This window comes from Camelus ferus, chromosome 16 (assembly GCF_009834535.1).
Source record: "Camelus ferus isolate YT-003-E chromosome 16, BCGSAC_Cfer_1.0, whole genome shotgun sequence".
NCBI classification, from domain to species: Eukaryota; Metazoa; Chordata; class Mammalia; order Artiodactyla; family Camelidae; genus Camelus; species Camelus ferus.
The window spans coordinates 12347177-12365079 of NC_045711.1; the positions used below are offsets into that span (position 1 = coordinate 12347177).

Sequence of the window (17903 nt, forward strand, 5' to 3'; positions counted from 1 at the left end):
GATCCAAAAATAACCTTTTCATTTTTCAGAATTCTCAGAGAAAATTCTTTGACTGAGTTACATAAGGATTCACTTAAAGGCTTGCTGTTCCCTCCAGTATTTGTAAGTTAATTACTTAATCATATTTATTTATGAGTTCTTAGTTGTATTATCTATAAAGTAATTAAGGGGTTCAAATTAGATAATCTCTACAATTTTTTCCAGCAATAAAATCCTATAACTCTCTAAGTCAGGGCCCCAGCCCATCTCTAGCATCAAATACCTCCTATTCATTTTTAATTTTCAAATTTATATAGACAAGATACAGATAGAAAAACACCTTTTAGTTGTAGAGGAAAAGTGGTAATGAAGCCTGAGCAATTAGACACCCATGTGAACCTTATTATGTAAATGTTCATATACCATCCACTTATGTTTAGTTTATGGCCCATGGATCAAATCCAGCTCATGATTCATATTTACACAGTACACAAGTTAAGAATGATTTTTAAAGGGCTGTAAGTGGGAAAATGGAGGAAAAAAACAAGGGAAAACATGCGACAGAGACTGTGTGTGGCCTGCACAGCCTAACATATTTACTATGTGGCCTTCACAGAAAAGGTTTGGAAAAGGTGGTTTAGTAAAATGAGAGGAATTAAAAGTTAAGCTCAAATTATCACCTACAGGACAAGAAAATATAGAACACCTACATTAATATGAATGCCACTAACTCATAATTTTAATCTAAATTAATTAACATTTAAATATTACATATTTAAGCAGATGAATTATGTAAACAATATTGTCCAGAACATATCAAGTTACCAATAGAACAGACTAGTATTAAGGATTTAATGCAGGAATTGTTAAACCAATATTAAAAATGTTTAAGATGATAGTTAAAGTGATATAGTTGTAAATGTTTACACCAAATAAGCATATTAGAAACATCCCTAACTTCACTAATTACAAAGTAAAAAACTCTCCAGCCTCGTTATACAAGGAAAGAAATGCTTGCATAGTATTCTTGTTTATTTAGAGATAAGGAGATACTGTGTCCTTTGCTATAAAAGATCAGTTTTTATCCTTTGTCCGTGGCATCCAGAGCTGTGTATGTCATTAATCCTTACTAAGCTAATTAATGATGCTCTTTAGCAACGAGATTCTTCTTGCAAATATAAAAGGCTAAGGGAAGTGGGTATAAAGGGCCTCACATGACCCTAAGAATAGTCCTTTTAACTATCAAACCATCCAAGCCTTAAGGGGCAACCACTTTTGTATTAGTCTTCTTGGATCCCTCTGGCATCTAGGCTCCAAACCTTAGAAACACAGTTTGGAGAAAAATAAATGAAATAACTGTTCAGTGGGTTAGGCCTTTAGTTACTTCTATTTTGAAATACTTTCTTAACTGATTATTTCATGTTAGCACAAGTTATTCTCACTCATTTTAAAAAATGCCAATCAGTGAAAAAGAATATGCCAAGCACTGTGCCTAGTGTTACAAACATAAAGGTGGGTAAGACAGAGTTCCTTCTAGCAACTCCTGATCTCACAGGGAAAATAAACGTAAGCTCAGACCATAATGCACAAGCACTGACTGGCTGGTAAAGTGCTGTAGAGGCATAGAAAAGGGAGCTGTGAAGTAATAGACCTATGTTTCTTCTAAAACAGTTATTTTCCTCCTTCTGTTCACTCCCCAGCTAATTGTTTATTTTTAAAACTATCTGACTGCTTTATACATGCATTGGCTTTAAACGTGATAGATAATGTACATGAGCAGGTCTAGTTGATACATTCAAGAAGTTTATGCTCAGAGGAAATGGGCTGCAAAAGTAGCTATTTAAGAAAGAGGTACATTTGAATCACTGCTGTTTTTGGAATTTGTGTAAGTTACAAATATACCTTCATTATGTTTGGAATTTTTATAGAAGTTAATTTTTTATAAAATTAATTTGCTGCTCATTTAAAAATTTTAAAATTTTATTGTAGAAAGCTATTAGAATTATGTAGCTAATCCTTTTTGTCTCTAGCAAAGATTCGCACTCAGATATCATTTGGCAATGTTTGGAGACATTTTTGGTTATCAGCAGTATAGATAGATACACTACCACCATCTAGTGGACAGAGGGCAGAGATGCTGCTAAACACCCTTCAGTGTACTAGAGAGCCCCCCTCAACAAAGAATTATCCGGCCCAAAATGTCAGTAGTACTGCCCTTTTCTAGAGAAATAAGGATCGCTTAACACAAATATTTTTTGAGGATTTACTGTCTTGTATCTAATGCACCATATATATAACCATGTAAATGTAAATCATAAGCAACCATTTTCCACAGTGAGGTTTCTTTAGAGTATGGAAGGGATAATAAGGTTATGTTTCATCGTATATAAATTAGAATTACTGCCAAAGGATAATGTTCTGAAAGAATTGTTTTTCTTCTTTTGCTTGTGTCTTTTTTTTTTTTTTTTTCTTTTTTGTAGAAATCTTGGTTGCAGTTTAATCATAGACCTGAGCTTTGGAACGTTCCGGTCCTGGCATAGAATGGAGCTTTTACACAAGCTGTAAGTGAAATAGAAGATGACTACAAACTATGTGTTTTTGTTATTCGTAATTGGTTAGCTGGGTATAAGCTCACTATGAATTCCAGAAATTATGTCTTGAGATCGTTTTTTTTTTTTTTTTTTAATGGGAAAACTAAGGTACAAAGAGGCCAAGAGACTTGTCTAACTCATATGGAGCACTTTGCTTTCGCTCGTACTAATCTTTGGCATGAGCAATAAAGTAAAAGGCACCCAGCAGAAACACTCAAATTAGCATTGTCATGGAATCCCATTGTTGTTGGTCCAAAATGCGAATGGTACTTGAAATTCCACTTTTGAATTTAATTCCTACTCATGTGCAAAATTCCTAACTGCTTAAAATGTATGCAGCACAGAGCTGCAAAGAACTAAGTTTAGCCCAAAATTTTTCAGGGAGCAAAAGGTATGGGTGCTTCCTCAACTATTAGCTTCTTTTAAATAGTAAAGCAGAAAGAATTCTTGAACACCCACCACTGGCCACCTTTCTCCCCAACCACCCAAAACATTGTTTTTCAAAAAGTATACATGTCTGAAGTGAATTATCTGTGGCCAATAGGAACCTTTGAGGTATGGATATTTGTGTTAAGCTGTAGTGTGAAACATACAAAGAAAACACAGTGCTATAGCCTAATTCTCCATACTTTCTTTGCTGACTACCACTAATAAGAAGTGTGGGTTTTTCAGAATCTTGAAAATTCTCTGATTTCTCCATGTCACAATCAGATCACAGCAGGTAGGTTCAGTGGCCTGAAGGGGATTTTAGACTCAAGGTGAAGAGCCTCCTCTAAATCAGGACTTTGGAAAAGACTCTCCTGTTTGTCTTGTGGTTCAGAAATCCAGTTTCACACGGTTCACTGGGTTAACGAAGGTGTTGAGGGTGTGTGTCGAGCTGGACTAACAGTTCTGCAGATGCCCATCAGTGGCAGATTCCCTTCCCCTTCATTAGCTTGCTGGTGCCCAACTTGTGGAAAGAGAACAGAGGGTCAGTTTTTCTCTTGGCAGTGCACCAGAGGTTGGACTCATTAGGTCCCTCCACCAAGAGGTTTTAGTAGCATCAGTACCATATCTTAAGCTCATGACCTTTTCTAAACATTTTATAACACCGAGAGTCTCTTAGAAGAATCTAAGTTTCATGGTTATGTAGGTGACCCAGGGGGAAAAAATTGTGGAATCATAGTTGATAAAAATTAATGAATTTATTCAAAAACATTCACTGAGTGCCATGCACATTGTGTGTCTGCACCGCACTGAGTACTGGGGTTACAAAGAAGAATAGGCGAAAGACTTTGTCCCCAAGAAACTTTCATACTGGAAGAAAGTTGATGGGAAAACTTATGAGAGCCATGCTAGCATCTCTGCAGCAGGGTAACAAGGTAGGGGGGCAACCAAGTAGAAAATGGGTGGTAGGTTAGAAAAGATGGTCGTGGAAGAGGCACCAGCCTGTTCCGTGAATTTCTGTGTTCATCTTAAATGGCAGAAAAAATTAAAGAATCAGAGCTGGTGTTGGAAACAAATTAATACTGTATTCCTAAAATTCATTCACAGTTACTTTCAAAAGGTTGTCAGAATACAGTAAGTGTGTGCTGGAGGCTGGGCTCCTCCTCTGTTTTGTGCCAAATCTAGAAAGTCCAGAAGGTGCCACCCCTCAAGTTGTCATTTTGTTGCCTATAATGACATATTACTAGGGTGTTTATAAGTTGAAATGATATTATCCCCTGCATTAAATAAGTCTGTAGAAGGGCCCCAGCTGAGGTGGATTTATCATGAATTAAATGAAGCTGAAGCTGTAGGGCTCCCCACTTGCCTAGGTCCCTTCCAATATCGTGGGAGGGGTCCTAGCAATTTTTGTGTTCGTAACTTCACATGTTTTTATTAGACAGGATTTTTCCAAAGTAGATGACGTTCAAGTCCCACAAAACTTTGATTCATCACTGGGTTTCAGGTAATTATAGCTCAGTAGGTTTCTTGAATGAAACCTCTGTTATTGACAAACACCAGGTGAACAAGTTAGAGGTGTGCTAGAGTCTATTTTGAATCCGAAGTCCACCTCAAAGATGAGCCAAGCACTGTTTTTTAATTTTGTTTTGTTTTGTTTTGGTGGTGGGAGGTTATTTATTTATTTATTTATTTATTCTCAGAGGAGGTACTGGTACAGCTAATTTTAATATTTTTTCCTTATCCTTAATTTTTGTCACTTTGATTACTATGTGACTTGGTGTGTTCCTCTTTGGGTTGATCCTGTGTGGAACTCTGCGCTTCCTGGACATGGGTGACTGTTTCCTTTCCCAAGTTGGGGAAGTTTTTGGTTATTAGGATGTGGACTATTTTTAAAGGTTCCCATGGGCATGGAGAGCAAAGGTCTAGGACAAGCTAAAGCAATACAGGTCTCGCTGTTCTTACAGAACTTAATTTGTTTTTCTTAAATAAATTGCTCCCCAGATTGTTACAAGCCCATTGGTTAAATTTCCAGAGTTCTGAGAAAGTTGATTCTGGCCATTTTTGCCAGTTTTTGTTGTTTTTATGGAGGGATGAATTTTCAGGTGTCCTTACTCTACTGTTTTTACTGATTAGGTTGCAACATGGTTTAAAATCTCTAAAGCCTCAATGACCATAGGCTAATTAAATATTTAATTGTGGGAGATAATTGAAGAAAAGAAGTAAAAGAGAAAATTTAATTCACATAGAGGCTCTCCCATGTGAAGAGATGAAATTTGAAAAAATATTTCTATATTAAGTGCCCTCAAAATTAAGATTAAAGTAATAGTTATTTTAAACACGCTCCTTTTTTAAAAAAAAATACAGGTTAAACACAGGCTTTGGAGTCAGAACTGAGTTCAAATTCTAGCTCTGCTTCTTACTAGCTTGATGACTTAGGACAAGTTATATAACTTCTCTGTGCCTTGGTTTCCTCATCTGTAAAATGGGATAATAATATCTATCACATAAGGTTACTGTAAGGATTAAATATTAAATGTTGATCATAGATACCTGGCAATCCAAAAGGTATTAGTTGTGATTATCTTTGTAATATTCTGCAAAAGTACACTTGATTCTTGAGTAGAGTTAATTAACCTAAAGGCAGATTTTCTTTCCTTTCTTCCTGTTTCTTTTGGGTTTTAATTTTTTTTTTCCTTGTTTGTTTTAAAGAATTGAGAAGAAAATCTATTCCAGCATTTTGGAATAAAAATTTGTTCCAGAAAATGAATTTGTCACTTTGTTGATATATAAACAAAATGTTATTTATTCAACAAACATTTATTAAGTACCTAATAAATATAAGGCACTGTGTAGGGATTGGTCCTACTTTTGTCTTTAACTGGGTAGTTTAAAACATGAAATTTAAGGAATTTCTAGAGATGAAAAAAATGCCTTGAATTATAGAGGACACTAGAAATAGTATTTCTTACAGAGGAAGGGCTTCCTACCAACATAGTCCCTTCTAGGGTTTTGACCTAAAAAGTTCTTTGGTATATTTTTTCTTTGCTATCCACTTTTTTTCCCCTGTTTTTTTCTCTTTCTGTTTTCCACTTTATCATCTAGACACCTGGGTAGTTCCCAAATGAAGAGTGCTTTAAGAATTCTAAGGGTGATTTATAGGTAAATTCAGAAAATGATTTTTTTTTTTTTTACCTTTAAGTTCCATACCAAAAAAGTGAATATAAACTTTCATGACATTATTGAAAATGCAGATAATTTTAATGCCATTCCATTTTTCAGAATTCTCAGTCATGATCCTTTGACAACAGTTGAAGATCCTTGTCTTTTAAAATTGCCAGCATTAAGATATTTGTAAGTATTGCAACAATGTTATGGCTCTTGAGTTGATTTCTGCTCTTTTTTACTTTCATCAGAGATTGAGGATTTTGGCTAAAAAGTCATAATTTAAATTTTAACTGGGTTATTGAGGTAAGAGTTATTGGCAAAAAGATTAAGAAAGAATGTATACGGGTGAGACAGCCAGCAGAGGAAGAAAAGTGTTGAAGAACATGTATAGAGATGAAACATAAAAAAAAAAAAAAAAAAAAAAAGAATCAAGAGAGGTGGATGCAATTGAGAATGAGAGGTAGGATAATGGTTAAAAAAAAAAAAAAAGATTGTCTTGTTCAGCACCAAGGTCAGTAATTTAATGATGCAAATAAATTTAAATTTCTTCAATAAGAGCTCCCTGGAATTATTGTCTATGGCAACTAAGAAGCCAGAATTGAAATAGTCACATATTAATTATCTTTTTAAGTGTAGAATTTTTGCCTTTGGGTTTATATCATGCCTGTTTGGGCTTTTCCTTCAGAGACCTGGGAAAAACACACGTCTCACAACAATTGAAAGAATCCTCATGATGACCCTTGAACTGGAATAACTGTAAGTTGCTTTTTATGACATTTATTTTCACTTAATTGTTTTTTATAGGTTAGTTTTATTATTTTCTTGTCAGGTTTATTGATGTATAAGTTTCCTAATTTTCATCTAATAAAATTCACTCTTAAAATACACAGTTTGCTGCGTTTTGACAAACCTGTTGTTATACAGCCACCCCCACATTTGAGATAACAGAAAACTTCTGCAGCCCCAAAAGTCACCTCATGTCCCTCGGAGGTCAGTCCCCTCCTCCCACCACCAGTGCTGGCAACCAGCAGTCTTGATTTTCTGTCCCTGTAATTTTGCCTTTTCCAGAATGTCTTTTAAGTTAAATCATATGGTATGTGGCCTTTTGTTTTTGGCTTCTTTCACTTAGCCAGTCTCTTTGGAGATTCATCCATGTTGTTGCACCTGTCAGTAGTTCATTTCTTTTTATGGATATACAGTTTGTTTATGCATTCATCAGTTGATGAACATTTGAATTGTTTCTAGTTTTTGGGCTATTATGAATAAAACTGCTAAAAAACACTCTTGTATGTGTAAACATACATTCTGTGTGAATATATGTTTTCATTTCTTTGGAACAAAATACCTAAGGATGGGATTGCTCCATCCTATGCTAAGTGCATGTTTAACTTGTTAAGAAACTGTTAAAACAGTTTTCTAAAGTGACTGTACCATTTTGCATTCCCATTAGCAGTGTATGAGAGTTGCAGTTGCTCCATAGCTTTACCTGATCCTTATATTTCTGTTTTTAAGAAAAGTTTTAACCTCTCTAGTAGGTTTGTATGTATACTTCCATTTCTCTTGGGTAAACACCTGCCAGTAGGATGGCTGGATCATTGGTAGGTGTATGTTTAAATTTAAAAATATTTTCCATAGTTGTTCGGCCATTTTACATCTCTACTAGCAGTGTATGAGAGTTCCATTTTCTTCACATTTTTGCCAACACTTGGCTATGATCATTATTTTTAACTTTAGATAGTTTAATAGTTATATAGTGGCATCTCAGTGTAGCATCCCTAATGATTAATCATGTCAAACATCTTTTTGTATGCTTCTTTTCCATCTATATAGCTTTGAATTTTTTGTCTACATTTTTATTGAGTTTTGAGAGTTCTTTATATATTCTGAGAATAAGTCCTTTTTCAATATGAATTTGCTAAGTATTCTGTTGTGATTTATCTTTCATTCTCTCAAGAGTGTCTTTCACAGGGCAGAAATTCTTAAATTTGATCCTGTCTTATTTGTCTGTTTTTTTTTAATGGACAATGCTTTTGGTGTTGTGTCTAAGAAATCTTGCCTAAGTCAAGATCATAAAAAATTTCCCGTTTTCTTCTAGAAGTTTTATACTTTTAGATTTTACGTTTAGATCTTTGAACCAACTTGAGTTTATTTCTGTATATGGTTTGGATTGAAGTTCATTTTTTCCCCCCACATGTGGATATTCAATTGTTCCAGCAAAATTTGTTGAAAACACTATTCCTTCTCTATTCAACTGCCTTTGAACCTAAAAGTCAGTTGTCTATATCTCTCTACTTTTGGACTTTATATTCTGTTCCTTTGATCTTTTTGTCTATCTTTACAGTAATATCACAATTTCTTGAAAATGTAGCTTCATAAGTCTTGAAATCAAGTGGTGTTAGTTCTCCAACTTTGTTCTTTTTTCTAAGCTGTTTCAGTTATTCTAGGAACATCACATTTCCACGTGAAGCTTAGAATTAGCCTGTCAATTTCTATAGAAAAGCCTCTTGGGATTTAGATCTATAAATCAATTTGGGAAGAATTGACATCTTAACAATACTGAATCATCTGATCCACGAACATATTATACCTCTCCATTTACTTAGGTCTTCCTTAATTTTTCTCAGCAATATTTTGCAATTTTCAGTATGCAGATCTCCTACATCTTCTATCAGATTTTTTCCTAATTATTTTATGCTTTTGATGCTACTGTAAATGGTCTTTTAAAACTTTAATTTCTGATAATTTGTTGAGATAAATTAGTTTTTTGTATATTGGTCTTGCACTCTGCAAATTTGATAAACTCATTTATTAGTTCCAGTAGTCTTTTTGTAGATTCCATCAGGTTTTCTACATAATCATGTTATTTGCAAATAAAGTTTTACTTCCTCCTTTCCATTGTGAACATCCTTTCTTTTTCTTGCCATGTTGCACTGGCTATACCCTTCAGTGCAATATCTAATAGAAGTAATGAGGGTGGACATCTTGCCTTTGTCCCGACTGTAGAGAGAAAGCACTTTGTCTTTCTTCATTAAATATGATGTTAGGTTTTTTGTAGAAGTCATGTATCAAGTTGAGGAAGTCTCCTTCCATTCCTAGTTTCCTGCGGGCTGCTTTTTACTCAGGAATGGATGTTAGATCTTGTCATATTTTTTCTGTATCTATTGAGATGATCATATGATTTTTCATTTTTAGTGTATTAACTTGAATAAATTACATTGATTTTCAAATATTGAACATACTTTGTATTGCTGAGATAAACCCTACTTGGTCATAATGTGTCATCTTTTTATATACTATTGGATTTGATATGCTAAAATTTTGTTAAGAATTTTTACATCTGTGTTTATGAGAAATACTAGCCTGTAGTCTTTTTTTCTTGTAATGTCATTGTCCAGTTTTGATATGTTGAATGTTGGCCTTATAAATGATTTGGTAACTGTTGCCTCCTCTTCAGCGTTCTGACAGTTTGTGTAGATTTGGTATCATTTGTTCCTTAAATGTTTGGTAGAATTTACCAGTGAATCCATGTGGGCTTGAAGCTTTCTTTGTGGGAAGATTTTAAAGTGCACATCCAATTTCTTTAATGGTGCTATTTAAGTTACATATTCATTCTTGAGTAAACTTTAGTAGTGTGCATATTTCAAAGAATTTGTCCATTCCATCTTGAATTTATTGGTGTAAAGTATTTTATAACATTCTCTATTAACCTTTCATTATCTGTAGTATTTTTCTGTTTTCCATTTTATTTATTTCTACTTTGATCTTTATTATGTTCTTTCTTCTCTTACTCTATGATTAATTTGTTCTCTGTTTTCTAGTTTAAGATGGAAGCTAAGGAAGCTGAGTATGGTGTTAGCAATATCCCACATGTTGACGTTTTCAGTTTCAGTCAGTTCAAAATTGTTTCTAATTTCCCATCTGATTTATTCTTTGTAAGGTTACTTCGAAGTGTATTGTTTAGTTTCCAAATATTTGGAGATTTTTCAGATTTGTTCATTTCTAATTTAATTCCATTGTGGTCAATGACTGAAATCATTTTAAATTTGTTGAGACTTGTTTTATAGCCAATAAATAGTGGGAATAGACCAGAATATGGTCTGTTTTGGTAAATGTTGTGTGTCCACTTGGAGGAAAATGTGTATTCTGCTTATTTGGGTGGAGTGTTCTGTAAATGTCAATTTGGTCAAGTAGGTTGATAGTGCTGTTCAAGTCTTCTGTATCCTTACTGATTTTCTACCTACCTGTTCTATCAATTATTGAGAGAGGAATATTGATATTCCTAACTATAATAGTAGGTTTATTTGTTTGTTTATTTCTCCTTGACATTCTCATTCTTCCTTCATATATTTTGAAGTTCTGTAATCAGGTGCATAAATTTTTAGGTTATGCCTTCCTTCTTCATTGATTGACCTCTCATAATGAAATAACCTTCTTTATCCCTAGCAATACTTTTGTTTTGACACTGACTTTGTCTTAAAGTAATATAACCACTCCAGCTTTCTTTTGATTAATGTTAGATTGGAACAGATTTTTCCATCCTTTAAACCTGTTATTTTTCTGTTGAAAATCATTCTTATAGACAGTATATAGTTGGCTTTTGCTTTTTTATCTAGTGTGACAACTGTTTTAATTAGGATGATTAGACTATATTTAATGTGATTATTGGTACGATTACATTTAAATCTACTATCGTGCTATTTGTTTTCTATTTGTCCCGTCTGTGCTTTGTTTCTTTCTTCCTTTTTTCCTTCCTGCTTTTGGATTGAGTACATTTTATTATTTTATTTTATTTCGTTTGTTGGCTAACTAGTTACAGTTCAGGTTTTGTCACTTTAGTGGTTGCTTTATAGTTCATAGTGTACATGTTTAACTTACCACAGTTCACCTTCAAGTGACAGTACATGATTTCATGAATAGTGTAGGGACTTCATGGTAGTGTACTTCCATTTCTCCCCTCCTGGCCTTTGTGCTGTTGTTTTCATGTATTTATTTTTACTTACGTTATAAACAGCACACTATATTTAGTCTTTTTAATTTAATGATCAGTTATATCTTTTAGAGATACTTAAATAATAAGAAAAATCTTATTTATTTACCTGTGTAGTTACCAGTTCCAGTGTTTTTATTCTTTTGTGTAGCTCCATCTTTCCATCTGCTTAAAAATACTTCCTTTATCATCTCTTACAGTGAAAGTCTACTGGTGATTAATTCTTTCAGCTTTTGTATGTCTCAGATAGTCTTTATTTTACTTCTGTTTTTGAAAGATCTGGGTATAGAATTCTAGCTTGGTAATTGTTGGGTACCCCTCTCCCCAGTTGACTACTTTAAAGGTGTTATTCCACTGAGTTCTGGCTTACATTGTTTCCAACAAGAAGTCTGCTGTCAGTGTTATCTCTGTTCCTCTCTATGTAGTGTAAAATTTTTTCCTCTGGCTTCTTTTAAGAGTTTCTACTTACTGCTGGCTTTGAGCAATTTGACTATGATTTGTGCCTTGGCTTCATTTTATCCATGTTTCTTATACTTAATGTTCATTAACCTTCTTGGCTTTGTGGATTTATTGTGTTTACCAATTTGGAAAATTTGGGGCTATTATTTCTTGAAATCTTTGTATGTCTCCTTCGTGGACTCTAAGACGTATATTAGGCCAGTTGAAGTTAGTTGCATAGCTCATCAAATGATGCTCTGTTCATTTTTGTTGATTTGTTTTGTTTCTCTTTGTGTTTCATTTTGGATAGTTCCTTCATGTTCACTGATCCTTTCTTGTGCAGTATCTAATCTAAAATTAATCCCATCCAGTGTCCTTTTCATTTAGACATTGTTTTTAATCTCTAGAAGCTCAATTTGGGTCTATTTTATATCTTCCATGCCTATACTTAACATTTTCAGTCTTTAGTCTGGGTTTTTAACGTATGACAGTAGTTACAATTATTAAAATGTCATTTTTTGCTAATTCTAACATATATATAGATTTGGGGTTAGTGCTGATTGATGGCTTTTTCTCCTCAATATCACATATATTTTCCTCCTCTGCATGCTTGGTAATTTTTCATTTGATTCCAGACATTGTGAATTTTAGTTTATTGTGTGCTACGTATTTTTATATTCCTATAAATATGCTTGAGCTTTGTTTTGGGTGAAGTCTACTCTATCCTTTTGGGTTAGGTACGACCACAAGTAGCCTTTAGTCTAGAGCTCATTATTCACACACAACTGCTGAGATAAAGCTTTTCTGAGCATCTGGCTTGTTGGGATGGGTACTATTCCCAACCCTGTGTCACATACAGTTATCCTTATCATTAATCCTTCCATGTGGTTCTTTTCCTGGCCTCAAGTAACTCCTCATACACATGCACTGACCAGTACTTTGTTGAATACTCAAGAGATCCCTCTGCGTATCTCCAGAGTTCTTTGCCTGTGCACCTCTTTTCTCCCTAGTGCTGCGCTTTGTGAACTCTAGTCACCTTGATTTTCCTGGACTCTTAATTCCAGTTCCTCATTCAGGGAGTCCTCCAGTTTCTGCCTGAGTTTCTCCTCCCTGTACCATGACCTGGAAACTCTCAAAGAAGTAAACTAGGGGAGTCATAGGGATCACTTCATTTTTATTTCCCATCTCTTGGGGATGACTGATCTTTATTGCCAGAGGCCCAATTTCTTGAGAACTGCTGTTTCATATATTTAATCTGGGGTTCCCTCCCCCACATTGTTTCAGATAGGCTAAATTGTTCCCTGTTAATTCATCTGGGCCAGAAGTCAATAACATTCTTAAGTCTGTTTTGTTTTGGTGCAGGAGCCAATCGAAGATTAGGTATTGCATGTCATGTCTTTGTTTCCTTTAATCTAGAATATTTCTGTACTTTTTTTTTTTTCTATGACATTGGCATTTTTGAAGAGCCTAAGCCAGTTGTCTTATAAATTGCCTCACAATCTGGATTTGTCTATTTCTTAATTAGATTCAAAGTAAGCATTCTGGGGAAGAATAGATATCCTGGTGATACATCCTTCCTTCTTCATCACTCCAGGTTGCCTGATGCTAAGTTTGACCACTTGATTAAAGTGGTATCGTCCATATCTCTCCATTGTAAAGTTATCTTTTCCCTCGGTAATTAGTAAATAATTTATGGGGTGATACTTTGGAATCAGTACAGATTCTACTTTGAAACAGTCTTCACCCAAGTGTGCATCAATGATAATCCTGGTCTGAATTGAGTGTTACACTGGTAGTTGCAAAATGGCACTTTCCTAATCCTCTCTTTCCTCCTGCATTATTAGCTAGCATTACTCTATAAAGAAGTGCTCCCTGACTTTGAGTATTATTATGAACTCATATGCTCTTCTTTAAATTAATTGTCTTACCTCATTGTTTTTCTCTTGAATGTTTAGGTTATCCAGAGTTGGCGAATGTGATCTGTTATTGTTTAACCACAGAGTGTTTTTTAATTCCCAGAGTAATTTCTAGTACATTTCCTACTCACAACTAGGAATTGACAGAGGGACTCCAGAAGTTGGGGACTTAACTCTTCTTAGAAGTCTGCCCTCTTCCTGTGCACTCTCAACCCAAAGTGAGACTTTAGGGTTGGGAGGAGATACTTCTGAATTAAACTACAGATCAGTGTCACCCAATTCTAATCCCTATCACCTTTTTTCTAGGCACACCGACACCCACTGCCATCCTTACCCTTCTGTTGGGCACTTCTGTGCTCCTCTGTATTTATTTACAACAGTTAAGAGCAGCAATTGGCCAACTGGCCCCTGTCCAATTCTCCAGGCCATGTGCCCTAAGAACTCTTTTCTTCACTGCCCTGTGGTGGCCTTGGCCTGCCTCCCTACTCAAGTCACTCCTTTACCACTAATTTAATTCTGTTTCCATTTATAGGATCTTACCTAGCCATGGGACCTGCTGCCTCTGCCAATTTAAAACTACTATTGAAGTTGTCTGCAAGACAGTCAAGCTGCACTGTGACAGTGACTGCCTGGCAAGCACCACACGTTGTGGTGAGTCTGCATTGCCTGATAAGAAATTTTTAAATTTTTGTTTATTTAATTTTTATTTTTAATCAGTGATGATAAAAATTTTAAACTAATGATGTAATTGAATTATTTTTATTCGTTCGTTCAGAATTTCAACTCCCTAAATTTCTAAGAACTACTCCTACTACTTGCTAAAAGTCAGATTCTCAGTTACATTGTTAGCTTAATAATGTAAGTGATCCACATACATAGAGGAACAAGAGGAAGACATGGAAGTGGGAAGGGAATTAACATTCATGACCACACATTGTATACTGTGCTCTCTGCTTGATGCCTTACCCCCAAATGAGAACTTTTTCATACAGTGCATCACAGTTTGTAAACTGATTTTATATCCATTAGGTCTCAAGTATGCTTTGTCTTTGGGGCAAGTGTAAATACCTTTTTGTTTATTTTATTTTTGCAGTTTTATAAGAGAATACAAGTGGTGGTGTTTTATGTTTTATTTGGAGCCTGAGAGTTTCTGGTTCCATAACGAGAAGCTGCTACCTAGCCCTTCCAGTGGATGGGATGGCTCTTTTATTCTTAGACTGTCCAGCTCTGAAGTTGCTCTGAATCTCAAGCATTTCTATTCAGAAAACACTCAGATGCTTTCAAGGATTTTTCTGTACATTAGATTTATTGGCACTTAACTTGATGACTTCCCAAATGTGCTTTCATGCCCAGACAGCTTAAATACTGGTCTATATCAATGAGCTGGAGCACATCATAAATAATAACATTTTACTACTGACATAAAAATGTTGCTTATTTTCCAAGCTTTTTTTTTTTTTTAACCAATTATATTACTCCCTTCTCCAGAAGTGGGCAGGACAGGCTTTTTTTTTTTTTTTTTTTTTTTAACATTTTTTATTGATTTGTAATCATTTTACAATGTTGTGTCAAATTCCAGTGTTCAGCACAATTTTTCAGTCATACATGTACATATACACATTCATTGTCACTTATTTTTTTGTCTGTGAGCTACCATAACATTTTGTGTATATTTCCCTGTGCTATACAGTATAATCTTGTTTATCTATTCTACAATTTTGAAATCCCAGTCTATCCCTTCCCACCCTTCGCCCCCCTGGCAACCACAAGACTGTATTCTCTGTCTATGAGTCTATTTCTGTCCTGTATTTACACTTTGTTTTTGTTTGTTCGTTTGTAATTTAGATTCCACATATGAGTGATCTCATATGGTATTTTTCTTTCTCTTTCTGGCTTACTTCGCTTAGAATGACATTCTCCAGGGACATCCATGTTGCTGCAAATGGCATTATGTTGTCGGTTTTTATGGCTGAGTAGTATTCCATTGTATAAATATACCACATCTTCTTTATCCAGTCACCTGTTGATGGACATTTAGGCTGTTTCCAATTTTTGGCTATTGTAAATAGTGCTGCTATGAACATTGGGGTGCAGGTGTCATCCTGAAGTAGGGTTCCTTCTGGATACAAGCCCAGGAGTGGGATTCCTGGGTCATATGGTAAGTCTATTCCTAGTCTTTTGAGGAATCTCCACACTGTTTTCCATAGTGGCTGCACCAAACTGCATTCCCACCAGCAGTGTAGGAGGGTTCCCCTTTCTCCACAGCCTCTCCAGCATTTGCAGGACAGTCATTTTTAATCTCCTTTTATAGGTGAGCAAAAGCAAGATCAGAGGTGTTAGGTGCTGTGGCCTAGTGCCTAGATCTTCTGTCCCTGGCTTCGGGCTGTCTGTGACCTCTTGTTCCTCCTTTCTCATGAACCTTCACCTCTTCCTCTGACCCTCACCTCCTCCTCTGACCCTAACCACCACTACCAAAAATACTTTTAATCCTTCTGGAAGAGAGACCCAGCTGCACAGTGGTACACACAGTCAGAAGCTTTTGATGGGTCCTCAGGTAAAGCTGGAAATAACTAGGAGTGAAATGAAATGAAAGTAAAGTAGGCATCTGACAAAAGTTGCTTTTTCCCATCTGCATTTTAGGACTTCAAGTATTATTCCATTGATTTGTTAAACATTCCACATTAGCATACAGCCTGGCAAATCTCTTAACCTGCACCCCAGATCCCTGCCCAAGTGTTAGCAGGGAGCCAGGGTGGACATAGTGTTTCTCTGTGTACAGAGCCTTCTGTTGTGGGGGCTGGGATATATGGGAGCAGGGACCAAGGAGAGGAACTGGTGATAGGTGGAAAAGGTCACATCCAGGTGAGGACCTGTTAGCAGTGGGTGTTGTGATCATCTGTGAGGGGAGCAGGACATGAGCACACTGAGGAGGCGGAGAGAGGAAGCCTCGCACACCTCTGCATCTGAGGCAGGACGGGGCGGGGTGTATGAACGTGAGGGGTCACAGTGGGTCTGCAGAGCGTCCTGCTGAGTGGGGAACAGCTGTCCTCCCAGCCTTGACTTCTCCTGAGTGCTGGGCAGTTGGCCCCTGGGAACCAGTGGAATAATCCTAAACACTGTCACTCTATTTCACACCATGGAATTTTCTGAGAAGCCACTTTATCAAAAGGTATCTTTTTCACCTTTTGTTATGAGGTTTCTTTTTCTCCTCTCTAAGTGGCACTCATTTGCTGATTTCTAATTTATTTGACTGGGATATGTGGCTGTGGACTGACAAAAAGCTGTCCATCAGCCTTCAGTTATCAAAAACAGTCTCTTCCTTTTTGACAGATGAAGAGGCATCTGTAGGGAATGCAGAAGGATCGTTCTTGAAGGTGTTACAAGCCCAGAATAAGAGCACCAGCACCGAGCTGATTATTGAGCCAGAGAAGGTGTCCTCGGACAGACGTGGTGTCAGCCTGCCAGCCTTCATCAGTGAGCAGCTAGACTTTAATGACAGAATTGATGTTATCAGTGCACTAAGTTATGTACTGCCTTATTTCTTGGAGGGACATCTAGAAGATTTAGAAACAGCATTTTTACCAGTCATTAAACTTTTTTCAAATGTACACGATGGAGATAAGCCCCTGGGTTATTTGAAGAAAAAAAAAAAAAAAAAGAAAAACCACAAGGAACTGTTCTGTTAAACCTGAATCCAACAATTCACTTTATAAAAGTAAACTGCAGAGATTCTATCGTCTGAAAAAATGGCTTGATTCAGAAATGCAAAAGAAAAAACTGATGAGGTTAAAAACAAAGGAAAAAAACTGCCATGCTTGTACATGCTGACCCGTTAGGTCCCGGATTTAAATGGCAGATCTTTGGAAAGTTGGAAACTGCCCAACCACAGGAAAACAGCCCGGTAAAGACTGAGAGTGTAGGGGATAGGCTGCAGGGAGTGGACAGGGTCCTCAAGGGCCCAAAGGGCACAATGAAAAAACTCATCAAAGAATTGATGTGTCAGAGGAAACAGAATGCCCATCCACCTGTGGAGAACACTGCCAAGGAAGTGGAGCTCAGGAGGCTGTCCCCAAGAAAGCTAGAGCAGCTCCACATGATGCAGAGGCCCAGGAAGTCAGTGGGAAGCTCCTTCAACACAAAACCTTCGTTTCTAAATGGACATAAGGCATCAGTCTCTTCTTCCCTGCCTTCTGGCTCCACCCCTCCTAAATCTGAGGTTAAACACGAATCAAAAGACTTGGCCTACACTATTTTAGAAGATGCAGATACTAGAGTTAGAAATATGGACGGTTTCTGAACCACCATCACATCCCAGAAAAAAGCACTTTTTCCTTGGTACTCGCTCTCATGCACAGATTATTCCAGGCCAAAAGGAACCACAATTTGAGAAGGAAAGAGCTA

General features: G+C 36.2%; 1 protein-coding gene across 3 annotated transcripts in view; it reads left to right on the forward strand.

Moving 5' to 3' along the window:
* LOC102503454 (leucine-rich repeat-containing protein 37A2-like) overlaps positions 1 to 17279 on the forward strand; it is a 38837-nt gene extending 21558 nt beyond the window's left edge. For all 3 annotated transcript variants that reach the window (XM_032498733.1, XM_032498730.1, XM_032498732.1), the window contains 6 exons: positions 30 to 102; positions 2460 to 2540; positions 6276 to 6347; positions 6847 to 6917; positions 14035 to 14153; positions 16833 to 17279. The gene's annotated coding sequence lies outside the window, so the exon portion shown is untranslated. The remainder of the gene's footprint in view (positions 1 to 29; positions 103 to 2459; positions 2541 to 6275; positions 6348 to 6846; positions 6918 to 14034; positions 14154 to 16832) is intronic.
* Positions 17280 to 17903: the final 624 nt, after the last annotated feature.